The sequence below is a fragment of the Takifugu flavidus genome, chromosome 1, assembly GCF_003711565.1.
Source record: "Takifugu flavidus isolate HTHZ2018 chromosome 1, ASM371156v2, whole genome shotgun sequence".
Classification (NCBI taxonomy): Eukaryota; Metazoa; Chordata; class Actinopteri; order Tetraodontiformes; family Tetraodontidae; genus Takifugu; species Takifugu flavidus.
In genome coordinates, this window is record NC_079520.1 from 20,070,232 (window position 1) to 20,087,010 (window position 16,779).

General features: G+C 40.1%; 1 protein-coding gene across 18 annotated transcripts in view; it reads left to right on the forward strand.

Annotated features, from left to right (window-relative positions):
* Positions 1-16,779, forward strand: part of cacna1g (calcium channel, voltage-dependent, T type, alpha 1G subunit) — a 157,250-nt gene that overhangs the window by 36,295 nt on the left and 104,176 nt on the right. The window lies entirely within an intron of this gene.

Genomic DNA, 16,779 nt, shown 5'->3' on the forward strand with positions numbered 1-16,779 from the left:
CTATTCATAAAGGAGCTGATGAAAAAAGTCATTCTGGTGTCATGTTGGATTAGGAAAAATCGACTCTGAATTGGCCACCTTTCCACATTTTTCATTCTACAATGTTCCCCTCACTGCCCCAGCTAAGGTTGCTGTTTGCATCCACAACCTTGAGGCTCTGGCACAAAGACAACCAATTAGAACCAGTGCCCACAGCAGAGAACCACTGGGAGAAGGTTGCAAATGCACTACTCCACAATCAATGTGGTAACACAAACCAGATGCACTGTGTGTGTGTGTGTGTGTGTGTGTGTGTGTGTGTGCGTTTTCTTGTTCTTGCTACATACCAAGTTGCATACATACCATAATCTTCTTTCTTCCAGCAAAGTGAGGACATTTTGGCTGGTCCTCAAAACTTTATAGGACTTTTGAGGTTTAAGACATGTTTTTTAAGGTTGAAGATACTACCGGGTTTCTCTCAGGATTAGGGGGGTAGTTAGGATAGTTAGGGTTTGGGTATGGAGCTGGGGAATGCTTTAGGAAAGAAATCTCACAACTAAAAAAAAGGCCTCCCAAAGACAGAAATACAAAATCTGTGTGTGTGTGTGTGTGTGTGTGTGTGTGTGTGTGTGTGTGTGTGTGTGTGTGTGTGTGTGTGTGTCTGGACAGCTTTTTTTGTACGTTTTTCTTTATATATTCAACCAGATTTTGGTGAGCATATTTTTATATTTTTAATTTTTTATGTGCTCTGTTTAAGCTGAAGACCAGAACACATTTGAAAACCACTCACAATTTGGCAGATTTTAATACATAAATAGGCTATTTTCTGATGTTATCAGGGTTTCTGCTGAGACCATATTCATTGAATTTAGTTAAATATTTTTTGGCGCCATTTAGCAGTTGTAATGGAGTATCCTCAACTTTATGTTGACCAAAATGTCCATTAAATAAGGTCACAACCTGCTTCTTGTGCAATTTCTTAGCTAGAAAGCTGGCTTTCATATTTATGTTCTCATTGCAAAATAAATTTCCCGGTTAGTCCGGGCAGACTTCAAAATGAGGCTTCGTCATGATGTGTGCTAATAATGACCGAATTACTCAAGTTGAGGTGAATGACGCCAAAAAAGAAACTGTAGATCAGTCTTGGCACCAACCTCTGCACGGACAAAGGGAAGCTGCATCTGGTTACATCTGCAATTGTAATTAAGTTCTCTGTTGTGTTTTTTCTATCAATGTGCAACAAAACAGAGTTGACCTGTGATGCTCTTCTGAAACCATCGATACACAGATATCTCAGCATAGAGAAAAAGGAAGATGATCCATTGAGGGATAGGGACAGGCCGTGAAAAAGAGGGAATGAATGAGATGAATGCAGACAGGGATAGACAGTGACAGTCAGACAAAGCAGGTCGACTCCATCATGTCTATGAATGCTTTTGAAGCCACCACTTTTGACCTGTAGTAGTGCAAATACTGTAATAATTGATTTTCTAATACCCAGCATCCAATTTTCCTACTTCCTAATGAAGTGAATGTTTGCTTTTCTGCCTTTTAAAACACATACTTTTTCCCACAGGAGCAGTGCCCATCTGTTCAATGTGCTACAGTAAATGAGATATTGATCCCTGTGTACTATAATTCCATCAAGCAACATCATGGGTTATTGACTTGTTTAGCAGAAAGCTTAAATGTTTACACTTTGAAGCAAGTTGCCTGCATTTAGACCTGGTAGCAGCAGGGATTGTGTTATGCTCGCTTACTCTGCAAAGTGTGTCTATTGAGGGATGGATTGTGCATTTTATTTGCAGGGTAAGGACATTTTTGAGAAGCAAGGATGTTTCACCTGGTCCTCACAACTTGAAATGTCTTTATGAGCTTTCCAACTAACTTTTAAGTTTAAGGTTGGAATTGGAGATATTATTTCTATAAAAGTCCTCACAAAAATAGTACTAAAAGGCTGGATGTGTATTCTTAAAAAACAAACACATTCTTTTTAATGTTTTGGTGTCAGTTCTGGTGTTCAACTCAATGGTTTTTGAAGAGATGGGCACTTTATTCTCCAAATCCCCATTTTTGCTCCTTCAGACTCATCTTTATTCTGCCTGCATATATAAAGTAATGATAGTGAGTGGCTGTAATGCAACAAAAACCTGTAAAATCCAGTTTTTGCTTAAAAAAAAAGTCACATATCCTAAAATCAGAACATGCAGAAGACTTCAACATTAAGATCTCTAATAAAGCAATAATTTACTAACTATGTTTACAGGGATGAACATTCTAACCCCTTTTAAACTGTAGGATGAAGGAAATATGTCTTGGAACAAAATGTAATCAAAGCAGCATTTATCTGCAGTCAACAAAACCTTTCACAGCAATCTTCCTCTGTGGAAACTTTCTGTCTGTGATACCTTCAGATCACATAAAAATGCTCTGAATGACAATAATTCAACGTCGTGTCAGATTATTTATGGGTTCATGTGCTGTGTCCAGCTCTAAAAGTAGCTGTTTATAGGAATCCTTCACAGATGCATTAGATCTCGTTCAAGTTCTGTCCAGAACTGTGAGAGGTCTGACATGCAAAAACCACCTCCAGATTTCAATGAAACCCAGCTGAAATGAAAACATGGAGCAAACTGTGGTAGCACTTTCTTGGCAAAAGAAAATTCAAATGATCTTCACAAAATAAACATGAACACCTCACTTCACATCAGCTTATTAACGTTCGTAAAAAAAGGCTGTGGTGGGTTTCCATTCACACTGAGTTGAGGGTACATGAATATATGGGATGTGCTGAGATATGGTATATTCACACTAATGGTATGTCTAAAGGCTGGTTTTGGGGTCATTTGGAGCAAACGTAAGCATCTATTTTCCATTGGAGAGATTACATTCTCCTCACTTTCTGTATGATGCCTCTGAAGTGTTTAAGCGACTCCCCTTATTGGCTGTAGCAGCTGTCCTCTAACCTGAGAAGTCCTCATCATGCCACCCTAACATCTTATCTCTGTGAACCGCCACCATACTGTCATGTTTGAACACAGAACCCATGTTAGGGTTGCTTCTGATTGGTCATCCTGGGTAATCGGAGTAACTGGTTAAACTCCCAGGACCAAAGTCTTGGCTTGGGAATCCTCGCAGCTTGTTGCTTGATGCATCATTCATACAGAGCTTTTTTTTTGCTTTCGGTTGTCCAAGAGCGACTGTGATTGGTTACAAATGTGGAATGGGCGCGGTTAATAAGGCTGAGGCAGTAAGTATCAAAGGTTGTACTTATAAATACACACAAATGGGTAAAAAATGTTGGAAAGAGGCCTGAATTTTGTGTACAGAGGAGAGCATCTGTTACTGAAGACATGCACAGATGAAGGCGTACATGACACACAGTGGGAGGGATCTGTGAGGACTTCCCAGGAGTTTTACACTCGAGGTTCTCTTGAAATTTAAAGGAAAACAAACAAACTTCTGTTCTTGCAGCCTATGAAAAAGCCTTAAGCTCAGACCAAGGGCACTGGTCCATCCTTCCAATACTCACAGGAGACATCCCAGGCGTTTCCCCATGCCCCAGACCAGATAAAGAGATGAAAACAAGATGAATCATACACAGCCAGCAAACTTTCATCAATCATACAGAATTGGGACACTTTCTGCTACTGTCTACTGCCTGCGGAGGTTTCTGAATTTCTCTATTACCCACAGTGCTTCACGTGGGTCAGAGGCGATCAGTCCAAACATCTGCAAGCATTTAGCTTAATGACTCGACTGCACGGAACAAAGATCAAATGGAAGATTAATCTATAGATGCTGTAGTGGGTCGTGAGGTTATTGTTTCTGTGCACATAAACCTGAAGCAGAACTGGGACTTTGGGCCCTTTGGGGTCTTCCCACCAGTTCAATAGGCAGGACATAGTCAGTAATAAGAAGTGACAACTATCTCTGAGCCATATTATCTGGAGAACCTCATTCAGGAAGGCTCTTGGCTTTGTGTCCAAGTTTAGTTTTCCAAGACACTGAGCAAACGTCTCCTGTGACGGCTGATTTTATTTTTTCTTATCAAATAAAAATAAATAGGGGAGAAATATGCTCTTCAGTACACAACATCTGCCCTTATTTCAGTTGCGCGCTGAACACTTTCATCCTGTCAGCCAGCGCCGCTTCAGAGTTTCCAGGAGCCTGATGGTAAAACCCAGAGCTTTTATGGGAATCCTCTGTTAATTAGACTTCACCTTGGCTTCTTGGTTTCCCCCCAGAATCTGGCAGCGCTGCTGCGTGGAAACAAATGTTTGTTAAGCTGATGGAACAGAGGATTTAAGTCTCATCCCTGACAGTTGAGGCAGACTGTATGCCTCGGGGCCCCTGCAGCTTTTTACCTGCTGCCTCCACATCACTGCTCCAAGTCAGCTGCCCACACACGCTTACCACATGTGTAGTACAGACCAAAGACTGGACTGGAGTGTTGCAGGAGCTATAAATGTTGGCACAGAGGAAAAACCATGAAATTGTTCTAATCCACAAAGCATACAAGCCACCATTGCGACACAAGGCTGAAAACCATGTTACTCTCAGAAACCTTGTTGTATATAGAAAATGCATGCCAATTAATTAGAGTTGTTTGAGTAGGTTGGGGTCTGTCTCAGGGGTACAGGAGCCCCTGACAGGTTACCAGGCTATCACAGAGCACTTTCATACCCAACACCTTGGCACCATCAGTCCCATGTGCATAGAAAGACACTTGACACCACTCCCTCTGATTGTGAAAAGACTTTTTGGATCTTGGATCAAAATTTTTAGATCAGGAATTTTCTTTCAACCTACGAGACAATTGTTGTTTCTGGGAAAGGCTGTCTGTTCCCTGTTTAACAAATAATTTGAAGTCAACTGTCCAGCATCTTTGCATAGTTACCTCTGCCAAGAGGGTTGTGTGACAGCGGGTGTTTGTTTGACTGTTACCAAAATAATTCAAAGTTAGGAACAACTTTTACCAAAATTTTCAGGAAATGTTAATGATGTTTCAAGGAACAGATGATTAAATGCTGATGTTCCAGATTCCAAAGGGACTTTGACCTTTGATCTGATTTTAAACTACGGGTGTAAGTCACAATATGTGGGAAAATTACTCTCTTGGCAGAAGTCTGTGCTCTGCAACTGCTTTTTTCCAAGTTTGAATTGCTCTGCAGCCAAAACACAACCCCTGATTGGTCAATGGCCACATTGACAGATAACAACTCTTTTCAACCCGAATAAAAAAATAAAGATCAATTGTTTGACTTCACTGCATGAGACATTCTTGTTCTGTGTTTCAATAACAGACATTAATGTCGGGCCATTGACATACCATATACACACACCCAGGTCCCCAAATAGTCACCGATTCTGTGACACCGAGAGTGTGCAGATCAATCATGACCACCTTCTGTTTGTCTATGAAAGGAGGGAAGTAGTGGCCGCCACACACAGTTTCGTTGTGAACGAGTGAAAAAGGTGTACAGAGAGAGTGTGTGATAAAGAGACATAACCTCCCAGAGGAGGTAAAGTGTGCTGGCATTTTAATGAGAAACCTGACTGTAATGCAAATGGGAATTGATCACTGCTGCCAAAGCAACAGGAGAGACTTAACTCTGACAGGAGAATGTGTATTTGTATGTTCATGTGGGTAGCGTGGTTGTGTCTTTATCTGTTGTCTGTCTTCTGCTCAATATGCTGTCTCTTACATCTTCTGCAGTTGTCATTTTATGAACAATATGCTTTTGTCATAATTTTTTGATGGTTTACCCCTAATGAGCCTCCTCCTACCTGTGATCTATCAGTAGACGTACGCACGTATTTGTCATCTCTTGTTAGCTAATGCATGTGCCCACTCAGGCAACACGCACTTAATTGGTGTGTTCCATTAGAAAAAAAAACCCAAAAACCTCTAGACCTGAATCTTGTCTGTAGTCCTGACTGTGAATGGCCCACATGCCCTCAAAAAGCAGGACAACCAACCGAACAAAAAAAATTGCCTGCAAAAGTTTGCATTTTCTTCATCCGGCTCCACTACTTACTCACTAACTGAAAAAAAGAAAAAAGAACCAAGACATTCATGACTTCAATATGCAATGGTCTCACAGACAGCAATTGTATTTTTCATGTTTTTGTGAAAAGTTTAGAGTCAGATCATGTCATCTTTACCCTTAAAGTTTAACAAAGTGGCATTCAGTTCTCATTTAGATATGGCTCTATCATTAGAAGCACCATCAGTGTCTCAGATTTTGTGATCCCTGCAAGTTAGTTGTAATCAAGCTGTTTTACTGATGCTAATCAGGAAAAAAAGAAAGAAGTTAGCCTAGCCTAGCTGCCAGTGACATGCAAATCAGACAGGTGTGAGTGATAAGCTTTTCAAACTAGTAGTTAAACTGCATAACCTGACTCTAGGCCTGAAACCAACACAATATATTTATTAAAAAGAAAATATCTTTAACAACTCTGTGTTTAAAGCTACACAAATCTGATCTTGGTCTATGTACAAAGGCATATGTCATTGTCAGCAGGAAAGATATTGGGTTCAGCTAAAACATTAAGAGGGGTGCAGTTGGGGTGGAAGTGAGTTTAACACAGATTGGAAGACTAAGCAGGGGATAAGGTATGTTTATTCGGCATTAAAAAACTCTTTTCTAATGAAAGATACTGTAACTTTAAACCTTTTGCTGTTAGGCCAATGTGCTAACCTTTGTCACACTGACCAAATATTAAATAATTAATTTCAAACTGATTTTTTTTGTGCACCTTGAAGAGAACCAACAAATAGACTGATTGTGTTTACAGGCAAAACACATCTGAGCCTCATATTATGTTATGTAGCCTGATGTCACAGTCCTCCAGCTCTTCTGAAGGGCATTAATGGCTATTAGCCAGCCGCTGGTATTTACTCAGCACCCATTAGATCTGATTGTTAACCTTTGTGGCTAATTATGCATTCCCCATCTGGCTCTTTCACTCTGTTATTATGGTCTCTATCTGCCAGCTATGCTAGCAAATGTAACTCTAATGTGCATTAAATCCAGCTGACATAGATCTCTCTTTAGCAACATTGTTTTTAGCATCACTTAATTATTACATAGTTAAGCGTCACACAATTCTGCTTGTCTTTTTATAATTACATTATGCATATTCCATAAAATGTAATTGTTTTGTAAATAATTTGCCTCAGCGGTCAACATTCATCGAGAGAGAAATTTGAATAGTGTTTGGAATCGCCATCAGCTGCACCTGTCTGCATCATAAACAATGATAAAAGGGATCAAACAGACATCAATATGATGCTAATCACACAGGTGGTGGCGGGTAGAAAATAGATCAGCTATTTTTGCATGTGCGTCTGTGTTTGAGATGCTGATGTGCAGCCTGATTTGTGCAAATCTCACATTTTAGATTTAATCTAAAATCTTGGTTAAATCGGAAGAAGAAATCTTGTGGCCATATTAAAAGTGAAAGTTGTTGTATTGCAATTTTGAACGTAAACAGTCTATTCATAGCAACTCATAGTCCACTCTGCACTTCTGCTGGTGCTTATACCAAAGAGTCATTTAATTGTGGAGGAAGAGGGTGGGCATGGTGGTATGGTGTTTCTGTGTTGGGCAGTTCTGATCCTTTACACAGTCTGCTTTTTTGTGTGAAAGGCACATTGTTTGTGCTGTGCACACCTGGGAAAGCACTTCACAAAGAGACGTTCATGGACCCAAAAGAGACATCTCTTTGTGCATTCTGTACCCTTTATTCTATTTCCTCTGCTATGTACTGAAGCGTAACCTTTTACTTTCCATATCTCACAGATCTAATTTTGCTTTTTTAACTCAGTTTAAGGAATACTGATAATACTTTTGAGGTAAAGCCTCAGAAGACAAAGAACAGAAGACAAACCATTTGTGTTTCAGGCTTTGTTGTGGTGGCCGTATACAGTATATACATTTTTGAATCAAATACAAACTATTTAAAATCAACACAAGGACTTTTATGAAGAGACACAAGAGGGAAATAGCAATTAGCGCACTGTATTTACAGTAACTTTTTAAAATCGAATGCGTCAGCCCGCCCAGTCTGTTGCTCTGCCCCTCCACCTATCTACCAATCACAAATTCAGGCGGCTTTCGGCATCCAGGTTGCCAGTTACCTCTTAGTTTGTGCTACGAACGTGTGGAATTGCAAATGTTTGACGTTACTACAACAAAAAGCATTATGATTCCCAACAGTTATGAAAAAGTCAGAAATAAAACAAGGATCTCTGTCGGAGATGCCGTTGAAAGATGGAGATGATTGAAAGGGGAGGATAATTTGAAGACTGACGCCTGAGTTGCTAATTTTGCTCCTGGTCAGGTAGGATGCAGCTACGTTTGGCTAACTTATTTCTACATAATGGAATGAGGGACAGTTCAAATATTGTCGAATAACGTTATGCATGTTTGTGTGGCATAAATCTGAGACGCTGTTCCAAGTTCCAACATTAGCACGGCTATTGTGGCAATATGAAACATAATTGAGACATTACTTTGGTCAACGTAAACGTTCTTACTGGGTCCGGCAACCAAACTGGCAACCTGTAATCTGGGGAGGCGAGCGGAGGGATATTGTGCCCCGCAGTATTTTGATTGTGATTGAAGTACCAGCGTTGGCAGGAAACTCTCATATTGATGTACACTTATTGTCATTTTATGTCACAAAATAATATTAAATTTAATTCTGAATTTACACAAAATGTACTAACTTTCTACTACAGCTGGATGTATTTAATCGACGTCCTAATTTCAAGGTGTATTTTGCTGACTAAACCCCAGAACACTAATGCTGGTTATTTTTTATCCATATGATTGTGGCAGTGATGGTTTTGCTAACTGTGATGTTTCTAGGTTGAAGAAATGCAATAGTAAAACAAATTGCCCATCTTAATCAAAACTAACTGAAAACAGAATATGAAGTGCTTGTTCGTGCTTCAGGACGGTCAAACTTTCAATTTTGTACATGCACGTTATTCTCACTGCATCTCTGCATGTGTGCGCTTAATCACAGCCATATGTGTACACATTCCTGTACTGTACATAATATCAACACATTTGCGGCCCATGATGCCCAAACACAGCAATGCCGCCTCCATTTCCATAGAAACCGGATCTTGGCCAATGAGATGGGCTGTAAACATTTTTGCTATTGTCATGGAAACATGGACAGTGTTCACATGCCATCTATTGGGGTCTGAATTTTTGCATTCTGCGTGCATGCGTGAGTAAGACGAGTTGTGGGGGGGCTTGCTAACATTAATACCAGCAACATTTTATGGCACTCACAGTGTGGTGCAATTTGAGGTGAAGGAATGCTCCAGCAGACTCTGGGCTGCAGAGGCTGTGGTCGGGAGCGCGTTAGACGGCGGCGTGCAGGTCTGGGAGAGGTTATTTCGGGTTTCTTTTCAATAACTGTTTGTACTTGTTTGGGTTCTTGCTGCTCGCTTGAACTCGGTGACAACGCCACCCACGCCAGGCACCGACAGTCGAGAAGGAGCTTACGTTGAAAGATTTAAAATGTTGCTGTTGTGGCAAATGCTTCTAAGAGACTGTCTCCTTTTCTTCCGTATTTTCTTTAACATTGTTTCTGAGAGCCAAAAAGTTTTTTGAACGTTTTTTCCCCCTACATCTCAGAAAGTTTGGAATCATCCAACATTTAATATCCACAAGGCATTCTTTCAGATTGGCAAAAGCTGTTTGAGTCGCTGAGGTTTATGGGCTGCTTTTCTACCTCACGCAGTCATTGTGTGTCTGACTTTCCTCTTCTGAGAAGCTGTTGGAACTTATAGCTCTGGCTTATTTGCTTTCTGTAATGGCTTCTTCAGTGCCAGGGGGTTGGCTTGGCTATAAGGGGAGTGTAGAGTCAATGTGTGTGTGTGTGTGTGTGTGAGAGGGGTGGGGGGGGTGGGGATCTGTTAGTGGTGTGCAGTTTCCCAGTTATGTTCTCACTCATTAAATAATAATGTTTTATGTTAATATGACAATTAACCATTCTATTTTGCAATTCAAAGTAGGGTTTGTTCAAGAAATATTGCTGATCCCAGAAGTAGGCTATTAAATATCGCATCTATAGTTAGCATTAGGCTAGGCAATCCTTCTAGTGTCAAACATCCATCTCCAACCTTCAGGAACACCAGACCATCTGAAGGGGAAAATGACACTGATCCCATTTAGTTCAGAACATTATACAATGCAGGGTTGTACAATTATGAGAACAACTGCACTCAAGGCTCGCTCTCAGATTGCAATTACAGGTTTTATCACAAACTAACACATTTATACTTCTTTTATTCTTTTTATACGTCTTTTATTATTTTCATAATCAGCCTTTCTCAGGCTCCACTCGGGTTTTCCTGTCTGCCTTCATGGCGTCATCACAGAGTTTAGATCTACTTTCATGTTGTTACTCAATGGGTTCATAAGCTCCATATCTAACACACTGATATCTGTGTGCATTTTCTCTTTCTTTTTTGGTTGTTTTTTTAGGCATTTGTGTGCAGATCAAGGCACCGTGCTTCCACCAAATCCTTTAATCTGGGTTTCGATCTGCAGCCAGATTTTCTGCATTGATAAAACTGATCAGGCTCTGGCATTGCCATGCTGCTTTGATTTTTTACATTTTTATTTTCCCCCTTTATGGTGTATTTTTTTCCTTGCCTAATATCAGTCTGTGCTTGTAAACTCTTGGTTTAGGAAAATTCAACTGGACATCCTTTGGTTTTTCAATGTTTCCCCTTTTATCCAAGAGGCTTCTTCAGTTCTAAATTGGATGACTGAAAACATTCATTGATTTATGTCTCTAAACGTCTTTTTTTGAATGCAAAAGTACTAATGATTACTAAGAACACTCAAAGTAGAAGAGAAGGGAAATAGTTAGTGCCAATTAATAAGCAATATCCTGTCCTTTTTACAATGTTTTTGCCTGATTATTTATCTACCTTATCTTGGATGTGTAGTGCAAACACATTTATTCCTTGATAGTTGTATTTTAAAAAAAATTATATATTTATGTCTTTTCTTCTGTGTTAAGTTTAAAAGTTCTTCCTTTGCCTTCATGGGTTCTCTCCAATTTTTCTGGCAGTAATATTGAGACGGGCCTCAGGTGTGAATGGTTGTTTGTCTTTATATCTCAGAAGATCACTGGATTAAAGGTTCACTTGGCTTCAGATCAATTATTCAACCTTCACATCTCCTTCTTCCCCTCTCATTTTATCAGTTTGATAGGTTCTTCTGTCGTCTCCTCACCTCTTATTCTCTCTTTTGTCTGCACAGTTTTTAACCTAATCACATTCAGAGGGTGTGGCGTTAGCACACAGATTAAGTTGATTTCAGGTAAATCTCTCTTCAAACTTAATTCTTGGCTTTATTCTCCTAAAAACCCTTTCACTCAACAAGTCTTTTATGTTTGCAACTTCAGGTGAGAAATGTATTTATTCTTTAAGAAATGTGTTTTTTTTGCTCATAACTTTCAGGGGATTCTTCGTGCTTTCAGGGGATATGCCAGTGGATTTGATGTAAAAGTACAACAATGGATATATTTTTATTTTATGTATTTTATCCCTGGCATTCATTTCTTCTCTTTTTATTTGCAGCCCTCTGAATTAAATTTCAACAGTAATCTTTTGCCATTGTAAATTAATGTAATGTCAATATATTGCCTTTTCATCACTTCTACTTTCTGGCGCCTTTGACTCATTTCCAGGTGCTTGTGCTTGTCTTGGTGTTGTGTTTTATAGTGTCATCTGTTGTTGTTCTCCTTGTAATGCACATTGGCTTCACATACAAGACAGACAGGTCCATCTGCTAAGACTACTTCCTCTTTCTTGGTGGTTGGCAAGCCACATATTGGTGCATTACCACCACCAACTGATGTGGAATGTGGATTTTCACACCAAAACACCAACAGAGCATTCTGCCGGCCAGCTCTAATAGTCAATTGGTATGGCTTCGCGGGCCAAATATAATTACATTGCGGGCCAAATTTGACCCACAGGCCAGAGTTTGACACCTATGCTTTAATACCTTCAGAATTGCTTTTCATTATAAATAAACATGTAATTTGTCAAGCTGATAACAGTTTGTACTTTAGAAGCATCTACTGAAATGAGATCTACAGTTTGAGTAGAGTTCATACTGTGAAAATATTTTCTTCTGGCTCGATTGATATTTCCTCATATTACATCACCAAAAGAGTGAAATATCTATCTGCAGGTTGCCCTGCAGGCGCATTAATGGAATAGTAGAGCAATTTTTTTCTGCGTTTGGCAGATATGAGTCTTTTGACGCTACAGATATTAGATCATGTCTTCGGTTGTGCAGTGCTATTGCTATTGCCCCACCATGGTGTGACTTTCAGACACCCTTAAGTGGAACAAGGATTTGCTTTAACTAAGCAGGGATAACAGTGAGCTTTGGGGATGAGAAAAGATCACTCTTGATGTTTTATGCCAGAAAACATGCATAGCTTCTCAAAGTTTCACTCGACGGCTCTGCCTCATCACCAGCTGCAGACACCACGGCAGCAGAGACGGGACTTCACACTCCTCGCCAAGAAAACCCTTGTTGCTTAGCAACTCGCAGTCCGCAGTTCCAAGATACAAGGGTGTTTTCCAGGATGATGAGGTGTATATGTGTGTGCGCACGTGTGTGTGTGGAGAATCTGTTTGTGCATTGAGCCCATTAGTTGGCTGACTCTACATGTGAGAAACTCCTGAAAGCTAGGCAGCTGTTCAGCTACACATCTTGATTTTCCTCTTTGAATATTCACCAAACAGCAGAGTCAGCCATTCTCTTTGCCACCCTCCCATAAAAATTGATCCCCTCATATGCACAGCTCTGCCTAAGTGTCCTCATTGTGTCAGTATAATAGTTCCGTGTCTATCCATATTCATGAGCAAAGACCGCCACATTCAATTCCTGCATATTTTCAGTGGATTGTTTGATTTAATAAAAAAATAGGAAAAGTTTTACAGCAGTTGCTGTAAATACTCCTCTTTTAGAAATGATTAGGCCAGGTAATTGATATCATCTTAACAAAAAGATGGATCCGGGTTCAGCCCTGTTGTCCTCTGTGAGCATCTTTTCTTCTTATTTGCCCTTACCTTTACATTTTCTAAGCACCCCAACTTTCTCCATCCTCGCTGCTCATGCCCGTTTTCAATCTGCCTCCCGTATGGTAGGCACTGATACAGGCAATCTAACAATATCCGGCAATTTCCCTCAACCCCCTAACTCCCCAGCTCCTGACTCATCTGCTGATAAACCGTGTCAGCTAGCGGCTGGAGTGTGCAACGTGGTACCAGCAGGATTTTTCGCATCACTGGTTGCCATGCTTCCCTGTAACATGATTTCAACCTCTCACTAGCGCAAAAAATAACTTTATGTAATCAAAAAAAGTGTTAAACTCACAGCCATTCACTCAAAAAACAAAAAAGAGCAACATCTACTTTAGCAAACTATACAGGTGCTGCAGGGTCACACATAGTGCAAGAACAGGCACTGCTGCCTGCTCCACCCCCACCACCTGTTCTCCAGTTATATCATTTTTCCTTGTTATCCAGTTCTGGTTGTTGTGTTCTGCTACTTCTCGCCCACCTGATCTGTGCTTTAGCTTTTGTCTGTTCTTATCAAAATATCATCCAGTCAACTGCTGTTTTTTTTTTTTTTTTGAGGTTGTACAATGCCAGAATGCCATCACAAGGATAATTAAATAAATTGCAGTCAGTTCCACATAGAATAATTAGCATTTAAATCAGGCGCTTCACACAATTGATCATCTTCTTAAAATCACTTGTCAAATTAGTTGTCAATAGACTTTAGGTGGCCGTACTGAAGCTCCCTGTAGGGAGAGCAGATGGCCTGTGAGAGGAAAAGAGCTAGGTAAGAGGAGGTAGGGGGTGGTAGAACTGGTGTACCCCCTGGGTGTAGAGGATTTGCAGGCCAGTCATTCTCTACAGTATTTAAAAGGTTGAGGAGCATCAGGTTGATCTTGGACACATTGAGATGGTTGCCTATCAGATGGGGTGTTTACAGGACCAGTCAAGCTACCTAGACATTTGAATAGTGATTATATTACAGAAACAGTGTCAAGTCCCTATGTTCTATATTTCCCTATTTTTGAGGAGTTGGTTGTTTAAATGTGGAAGAATAACGACATTTGAGAGTTGCTGTTGTTTGCCAGATCAACAGAGTTTGTATGCAAAGCCTCATAAACATTAAGATGCATTAAGGACTTTACTCGAGAGCACTATCACACTTTATACGATCAATGTTTCGGGTGTGCTCGGAGCAGTTAGCTACAAACAGAAAGAAAAAAGAGGAGGAAGCAAAAGGATTTGAGGGGCTTTGTAGATGTGGCAGCAGCAGCTCTCTCTGACTTCTGTGGTAAAGTCAAAGTCCTGGGCTACATCCTGTTTCACACACCTTCACAAAGGTTTGTCTTGGCTTGTAAACCTGTCGCAGCCCCGGGTAAAAATGGGGCTAAAAAATGAGCCTTCTTGTGTGAGTGAAAAAAAAACAAAAAAATCTGGAAAATATCTGGAACAAAGAAAGTGCATGGTGCACAGTGTTATAACATGCAAAAGTACAGAGTAGTTAAACAAAATTTTAACCAGATTAATAATTTATCAAGTACAGGATTAGTTGATTTATTGTCCAAAGAATACTCAACACCACTAGGTGGCATCCATCTAATTATATTTGAATCTTGACCGGCTGACCTATTCTGTCACAGTTTACAGATATAAACCAGCTACTAACAAGATGGTAGCATGTAAAGTGATTAGAGTAAGCTCAGACAACATAATCAGCATGGATGACTTAAGAAATGCAGAAATTTTTTGATTTTGTCCTCTTTTGGAAATGATCCCCATCTGATTTAAGTCCATTTTGAATGCACATTGAGATTGTGATGAAAATGAATTGAATACAGTTTCATTTACATTAAAACTACACTAACATACATTTGTAAGATGTTGAAAGTTATTGCTGATGAGATGTGGAAAAACTCATTTTATGCTCACTCTTAAACATAGAAATGAAGCGTAACAATTGCAAATGGACTGACAATGTAGTCCTGACAATCTGGAAGCAGCCACCTGCAGCAGAAAGATCTGATATTTAGTGCCTAAACCAAGTTACAACTTCCCATGTACTTGAGGTTTATAATGGATATAATTTAGCCAACATCCATTTACAAGTTTCTAGATATTCCAAAGTATTCAGTGAGAAAGCTGGTTTGATTTTAAACAAATTTATACAGACGTGTAAATAATTTCTTGCAGAGTTCCTCTGAGGTGTGATATAGACTCTCTGGCTACAGAACCGTTTTTCATTAGATGCTAGCAACACCTGATGTAAAGTGTTGATTGGATACTTAAGTGATAGAGCGGGCAAAATACAAAAGTTTTGTAAGGTTACTTTTGTTCACTGCTAAGTTCATCACATGACAGCCTCTCTCTGTGTATCTGCATCATATATGGCCCCTCGATGAGATATGGAATAGAGAGAGACTGTAGCCAAGGCTGTGACCTGAATGCAGAACCAGACCGAGCACAGATGCAGAACCATGTCCTGGGTGACTAAATGTAAACACAATTGAAAATATGTATTCAGAAGAGCTCCTCCATATTGATCGGCCCTTGATGGTGTGTGTACAGCACAGCTCATTTCCCTTCTCATGAAAGAAAGACAACCTACTGAAAACTTGCGGGGATTTAACTTTTTACATCAAACTTTGCCTCTTGTGAGGTGTTTTTTCCCCCTTTAAGGATAATTTCAAATACGCACGTACCCTACAGAGTAAATAAACCAGTGCAGGATAAAGAAAACCAAAAGAAAATAATCCTTTTTTTATTAAGTAAGAGGACTCAATGCCATATGGTTTGTTTTTGATCTTTCCAGTGTAGTTTCAAGAGCAATGCCATGATACAAGGCGACCAACAGAAACACAAAGAAAGCGGAACACCATGCAACAGTAGCAAATAACCCCCCCATCCCCCCCTTAACAGGTTTAAATCACGACAGGGACCAGGCTATTGGAGAGGAGAGGGGGGCTGGGGAGAGTAGAGGTAGAGGAAAGGAAGAAGAGGCACAAACAAATCTATCACAGTGTCCAAACAGAAGATAACAGAAGGTTACACGATCCTACCCATTTAAGAATATTGTTGGCATCAGTGTAGCATGTAGCAAGCGAAGTTGTTGAATCTTCATCCGTCACTTAATTGGCAAGTCGGCTATCTTTCACACCCTGTTTGCAGTAAACGGATGTGCTCTTCAGGTGTGTGCTATTCACACATGTATGCATGTACGTATTTGCGAGTTTCATATAGATGTTTGACTGAAGAGAACTCCAGAATGCAGAAAGCTGTTCAGGTGTGAGTGAGTCTGCCTCTCCAATGAAGGATGAGTTTGCAGACATATTTGTTTCTCATGTGTGTTTGTGCTGTAGCGCTCTCGTTTTGCTTTCATAGTCTTGACGGAGCATATCCCTGTGTATCTTTCCTCTAATTGAATGCATCCCTCAGGGCATCACCGCTTGTTTATATCTTGACACCATGAAGGTATGTGTGTGCACGCATGTACGTGTGTGTTCTCTCCTTATTGTTTAATTATAGCCCCCCAGCTGGGCAGATGGAAGCACAGGATAAGGGCAGGAGAGGGAGAATTATTGATTGAATGGTTCAAATTATTCATATTTAATCTTTTGCCTTGGCTCCATGGTTCTGCTTGTGCCTTCTTCTCTCCTCTGCTATTAATAAATTCTCTCTTTTTT